Raw genomic sequence first — 6,913 nt, 5'->3', positions numbered from 1 at the left:
TCTGGTTCGCCGCCTATTTGGCTAACGAATTTGTGGAGGAATGGTAAAGGTACTGGAGTGTTCATTCCTCAATTTAGGAATGGTAAAGTTCGGATGAACGGAATCCACCAAGCCACATGAAACATCTTTCTGCAGGTGTCTTCCACAACCCAGAAAGTATGTGAAATACATCAGCCTTTGCACCTATGCTCTTCAACTTGTATAATTCATCATAATGTACCATGACACCATCAACAAGAAGAAGATGCAGTTCATTATCGCCCATTTGAGAATTTATAGCTGATCTTATGTCATTGATTTGTCGTTCATGCTCATCTACCCAACGAGCATAGTCCATATCAAATGCTACCGAACCTGAAGGTTTAAAATACTTCATCAGTCACATACTCACATCCCTCCATAATTAATTTGCAAAATGCCTTCTTAATTCTCATGATGCCACATGAATGTAATCATCCATTAATCATCTATTTTGCTGTTTACAAAGAATGATTAATTCTAAAGAAATGCACATCATAAATTGCAGTTAAAATAACAAAAGTAATGTAGTTTCTATTTGAAAACATATATTGGACACAAACACCATATTTCTACCACTATGAAGAAAATGAATCTCAAGGTTGCATCACCTCACCTGCATTACGTTTCCAACAATTGAATGACCATGATCCGCTGTAACTCCAATTCCAACAAATGTACCCTAGAGGGGAAAAGCAATCCATGGAAAAAATAAGTAGAATGACAATAAAATTATATTTAACAAACCAATTTTATCAAATGAAAAATCTTTTTAAGTTGTTGGACCTGTTGACGTACTTGTTGAAGCTCATGTTCTATTTGAGCAAGCCTAAGTCGACTGTTCTCCAATTGTTGCACATAAGCCTATTCAAAACCAAAACATATAATTTAGTCCAGTAATGCTATATCGCACGAATTGTTTTTGTCACAAATGCTATATCGCACGAATTGTAAGGACTTATTAAGTTAACCCAAAAAATAATAAAATGTGGATACTCGACTAAACACATCAAAGCAGAAATTAGTTTAAATACAACACACACACAAGACATATCATAAGTTGGAATCAAATCAATTACCTTTTTCCTTAACCTACTTTTCCTTGCAGCCTCGCGATTCTGCATCAGCCGACGAAGAGTCTAAAAAAATGCAACCACATAAATAAATGTATCAGCAGCAGAAATGTAACATAATTTAAATTTGAATTAGATAGCACAAAGTCACAATAAAAGTGGTAGAAAAAAATCAACAACCTTGTGCTCATCAGATTGACCCTTAGTCTTGCATTGATCCTTGGATTCAACAACTACAAGAGCCTCATTTCCAACACCATTGCACCAAGACACGGTTGATAAACACCGAAAAATAAGGACATTCCCACTCTTCATACATCAAATATATACACATAGATATTGAAAGAAACCCTGAAAGTAACCAAAGTGGCGGAGCCAGGAATTTTATAGAGCCTGGGCAAAAAATTTATCACAAAACGTTACTTCCTTCCTACGAATAATTTTACATTTCCTGCAGATAAATTCACATTTCCTACGGATATATCTTTCCTGCGGAACCTAAATCCTTGGCAAAATCTGCAGGACATACATTTCCTGCGGAATTTACATAAAAATCCGCAGGAAAAGTTAAAAATTCTAGTAATGGTAGGGCTTGCTACAAAGAAAATTGGAGCTGAGCCTGGGCAGCCCAGGCTCGCTGGGGGAGGCTCCGCCCCAAACTATGATTTCTATTCACTTAAACTTTGAAAAATGAAGCATGTGTTATCTACCAATCTTAACATGCGTTCAATCTTTGCCCTATGAAATAGTTCATTTTTTGTTGTGATGCTTCATGCTTTCTCAGAGTTAAATAATTCCTCAACATACAAATTACAAGAACTGACGAAGAAGCCAATGGTGAGATGTTTGTTTTGACAGGGATGATTCATTTATTGTAATGTAAGGAGAGAGAAAATAAATAAAACAAAATTACATTACTGCCCATTAAATTAAGTGGTTTATAAAAGGGTTATTTGGGTTTTTAGACAAGAACATAAAGGTGTACAATGCTAACGCACACATTTTATTTTTTGAGTGGGTGTGCATTTGAGTGGGTGTGCATTAGCATTCCCCTATATATATATATATATAGGGAACTTCTATGGTACACTCATAATTTTGAGTGTACCGGTACTCTTGTTTCACAAAATAAATAAATTAAAGATCACTTTAATGAAATAAAAAGGTATTTGTCAATGTTTATATTTTAGAAAACATCATTTCATAAAAAAAAAAATCATCATTTCATTGTTTATAAGGATCATATTACAAAATTTACATTTTGTCATAAAAAATAATCAATATTCATTGTTATGAGTAAAAAAAATTCTTAAAAATTAAATTTTATTTCGTTGAAACTTTTGATATATAAAATTTAATTATCTTAGTTGTCAATGATAGAAAATAATTATTTTTCTTCAAAAAAACAACTCTTTTATTATTAATTTTACGACTTGGTGTACCGATACACCCATATATGATTTTGCTACAATAGATCAACTTTATTTTATGAAGGTCTATTTTAGCAATTAGCACCTTTTCATTTGGACTAAAAGACCAATTTCATTATACTAAGAGATATTTAAATTCATGGGGTTTTTGGTCATTTTGAATACTTATTAATTATGTTGACATCCCTTTTCTCTCTCTCAATTAATTTTTGTGATAAAAACGAAAAAAAGAGAAGAAAAAATTTGGTTAAAAGGGACTGCCTTCTTCCTCTTCCTCTCAACAACAATGTCCTTCTGCTAATCTGAAAATGGAAGAAGATATAATAATTGTTCCTTGCCAATTCATGATATGGCTTGATTTCTCAATTTATATTAGTTTTCAGATGCAATGAATCAGAGTAAACACATGAGTCAGAGAAAAAAATTCTTAAAGTTTAGAGCTTAGAAAAAGGTTATCAATGAAAAGGAGAAAGAGAGGATGAGCTATAAAGCAAAGGTAGAGAAACTCAAAAACAATCATGATTCAATGTCTTCTGTGTCCATTATCGGTTTGAAGCTTTATGAGAGGTTATTGTAAAGTTTTTTTACTTTGATGTTAGTATGGTTCATTGCATGTACCTCTATCAGGAAAAGTGGTGAGAGAAGAAAGAAATTCCAGTAAAAAAAACAATGAAGGAAGAAAGACACGGGCTTGAAGCTTCTCGTAAAAATAAAAAAAAATCTAACATTTATATCAAAATGACATTTGCACCCCTTAATTTTAGTTTTTCCAAAAAACAATAACAATGGTCTTTGTGTCTAAATGAAAAGGTGTGAGTGGGTCTATTGTAGCAAACCCCATACATACACACACACACACACACACACACACACACACACACACACACACACATATATATATATATATATATATATATATATATAATCCTAGCAAACATGCTTAACCTAATTTCCAAACCCTAAACCTATTTTTTCGTTAGATCATTATAACTAGGGGAGGTTAGCACATCAGTCGTTGATCAAATCTCACTCCTTGAAAATTGATACACGAGCATAGGGAAACAAAACAGCTGCTGATAACAAAACACAACACACACGTTTTCTCTTTTCCAAAATCAGCACACGTTTCTTCTTCTTCTTCCTCTTATCATCATCACCACCGCCAACCCTCTCCCCCCATCCATCGGAGACCAAGCATCTCACCATCTCCTCTTCACATTCCACCCAAATAGACTCTTTCACCGCCTCCTCTTCATCCAAAACTGCTTCGGCTTCTTCACACAACCTATCACCGATCTTCCAAACCACCGGCGGCGCCATGAACGACAATTTTTCAGATGCTTAACTTTTCAGGTACAAGATTGAATTGTGAACATCATGGTGAGTTTTGTTTATTTTTTATTTTTCTGAAAGAGGTGAGTTTTGTTTAATTGTTGTTCTTTTGATTCTATGCTTATTTAGTACTGTATCCCTTATTTACCTCTAGGGTTCGACATTTCTTGCTGGCTTTGAACTCAGTGGCTGATCCATAACTGAAAGTCACAGTGGCTACCCATTTCGGCAACGATTCAATTTTGACTGTTAAGGTAATGCTTAGATTTGCTTCTCTTATGGTATTTAATGGTTTGTTGTGAAATTGAGAGTAACTGAATAATTTTTATTTGATCGATTTATTGATTTTACAGTTTATGAATTTTCAAATTAGGAGTTAAGATAAGAGTAATAGCATTTGTTTAATTTTATTTTTGGTAATTCGTAATCTGGTGAGTGTTTAAATTGTATTGTTACACTCAATTTATACATGACCTATATGTATTCTTTCATTGACAGATCAAAGTGATGATGCTTTTTTTTGTGTTGAAAGAGTCTATACAAACGAACCTATCGAAGCTGCAAACTTACCACATGGAGTTGGACATCTTTAATGTATGTTTGTGTAAATGTCGTAAGTTGTTGGATTTGTTGGTATGTTAGTGGAAGGATGTTGTTTAATTGTTTTGTTTGAGAATGCTGTAATTTTTTTGTTTAGTAATGTTGTTTGTCATTAGTGAATTTTTTTGGTTGGGAATTGATTCATACTTGGTACTTTCTGTGCTTTTATTCAGTTGCATTCTTATTGATTTTTCTTATTGATTATTGTTCGATGCTTACTCAATTTTATTTCTCAACCAAATATATCGAAACTGTAAATGTTGTAAGGTGATGGATTTGTTGATGTGTTAGAGGAAGATTAGCATTCTCATCGTAGGTTTCCAAAGCTAAGCTTGAACGGTTGGTTTATAATGTCTTTCTTCTGCATAGTAATCATTGTTTTAATTTCCAGTTTTTTATTTTTGTAACTTAACCTATTTTTCTTCTCTAATTGACCAGTTTTGCATAACTTATTTGTTTCTCAAATTTGTGTCGCATTCTGATTAGTCAATAAATATATGTTCTAGTTTAATATTTAGTTTCGTTTTAATTAGATTTAAGTTTATTTTATTTTACTATTATTTCCTTTTTGAGCTATTTTACTTTAATTGCATATTATTATATTTCAGGAATGAATATTTGATGGATTGAGTCTTGGAGCAAAAGAAAGGGGTTTTGGAGCTGATTTGGTGCGAAAATACGAAGATTCGGAGACAAAAATATATCTCCCTCAAGTCAGAAGCTTGGCAAGGCCCGTGCTAAGGTTGGCACGGCTGTGCCACCTCCCAGACAGCCTTTTGCTGCTTTTGCTTAGATTCTAAGCTACTCTATTTGGTTTTACCACAAAGCCCTTTTCTTGTGGAACATTCTAGTGATGTAATTGCTTAGATTTTAAGTCGAATGTTACCTATAAATAGAGTAGCTACCCATCACAAATATTCATCTTTTCCTTGGAATTCAATAAGTGACAATTGTCTTTTGAATAAAAGTTCTTTTCTTTTCCTTGACTTTCTTGTTATTTACTTATATGCTTTCTCTCTTCTTCTCTATGTCTACGATGAACATGAGTGAGTAAACTTCTTTTGTCTTGGGATTGTTGGATAAGTCTAATGACATAATCCTAATCAAGTCAAGCCTTAAACCTTAATATTATGTAACCTTAGTTTCTCTTCTAAATTCACCGTTTTAACATGGATTAAATATTATCAAACTGTGGAAACGAAAGTGGAGGGTTTGATAATCGTTAATCCATTATTCCAAATGTTAATTCATAAAACGAAAGTGGAGCTTTAATATTCGATCAAGTGAATTTAGACAAGGATTGCGAAACATGAAAATAGTCTAGTGAACCTTGAGACATATAGAGTTTCGAACTTCAAGGATTCTAATAGTAATCAACCATGAAAATAGGCGTGCTTGCTAGAGGAACACACTCACTGAGACCGATAGGAGATGTGATAGGCTTAAGAGAAACTCGTCTTTAGAAACTAGGTCTAAAATAAGGTTTTAGGTTTAATGGCTTGGCTTGTGAATGATTTGTCGCCTAGCTTCTTAAATAGCCTCTATGGTCATGATAGGCTTGGGCTACCAAATTTTAGGTTTGTAAATTGTTAGGAGGTTTTGGTTTTTGTCCCCCTCCTTTTGTTTGTTTTCCTTCTGTATCTATATAAGCTTTTGAGATGGCAGTTCTTTGTTGCTCCTCCTTTTTGGGTAAAAAAAAAAAAAAAAAAGAATGATTTGTCGCCTATGACGGACCAACGATCCCAAGACTCTCTTTTATTATTATTTTCTCTTTCAACCATTTTAAAACAACAATCTTGCAACTTGATTCTCTTCTAATCACCAACTAAAAGTTAATTGAATTGAACAACCCCCTATCGGAACGATACTCTTTTCATTACTACTTCAGTAAGACCGTGCACTTGCGGTTTTATCCCATCAAGTTTTTGGCGCCGCTGCCGGGGAGTTAACTAATTTAATTAACTCTTTCTTTGTGATTAAAACTTCTCTTTTCTTTTTCTCCTACTTCTTTCTTTTCTCTGTTTACCGTTAACTTCTTGGGTTCTCAATTTCTTATGCGAAGAAGTAAAAGTCTCGGAGAATTTATTCCTGAGATTGAAAGATATTTGCATAAGAAAAAGAGAGAGGCACAAAATAATATTGCCATGGCTGAATGCACTCTCAAAGAGTATGCTACTCCTTCAACGGAAGAGCCACAAGCTATTATCGTGTACCCGACGGTTGAGGGTAACAACTTCGAAATCAAGCCTGCACTACTCAATTTGGTGCAACAAATTCAGTTCTCTGGATCACCCACTGAGGATCCAAATCTCCATATTTCTTCCTTCTCATCTCTTTCCCTTTTCCTTAAGGGATAGAGCTAGCGCTTGGTTCCATTCCCTAGAAATCGGTTCCATCACTTCATGGGATCAAATAAGGCGAGCATTCCTTGCCCGATTCTTTCCCCCATCTAAAACCGCT

General features: G+C 34.0%; 1 long non-coding RNA gene across 1 annotated transcript; it reads right to left on the bottom strand.

The window, feature by feature from the left end:
• Nucleotides 1-643: 643 nt before the first annotated feature.
• On the bottom strand, nucleotides 644-1,376 carry LOC11405561 (uncharacterized). The gene is made up of 4 exons (XR_003010187.2): nucleotides 1,272-1,376; nucleotides 1,098-1,157; nucleotides 817-882; nucleotides 644-700 (listed from the first exon to the last, which is right to left on the bottom strand). It is a non-coding gene; the product is annotated as an uncharacterized lncRNA (long non-coding RNA).
• Between the last annotated feature and the right edge of the window lie 5,537 nt (nucleotides 1,377-6,913).

Source organism: Medicago truncatula, chromosome 3 (assembly GCF_003473485.1).
Source record: "Medicago truncatula cultivar Jemalong A17 chromosome 3, MtrunA17r5.0-ANR, whole genome shotgun sequence".
NCBI classification, from domain to species: domain Eukaryota; kingdom Viridiplantae; phylum Streptophyta; class Magnoliopsida; order Fabales; family Fabaceae; genus Medicago; species Medicago truncatula.
The sequence above is the reverse complement of the archived record's forward strand: the minus strand, read 5'-3'. Positions and strand labels throughout refer to the sequence as shown.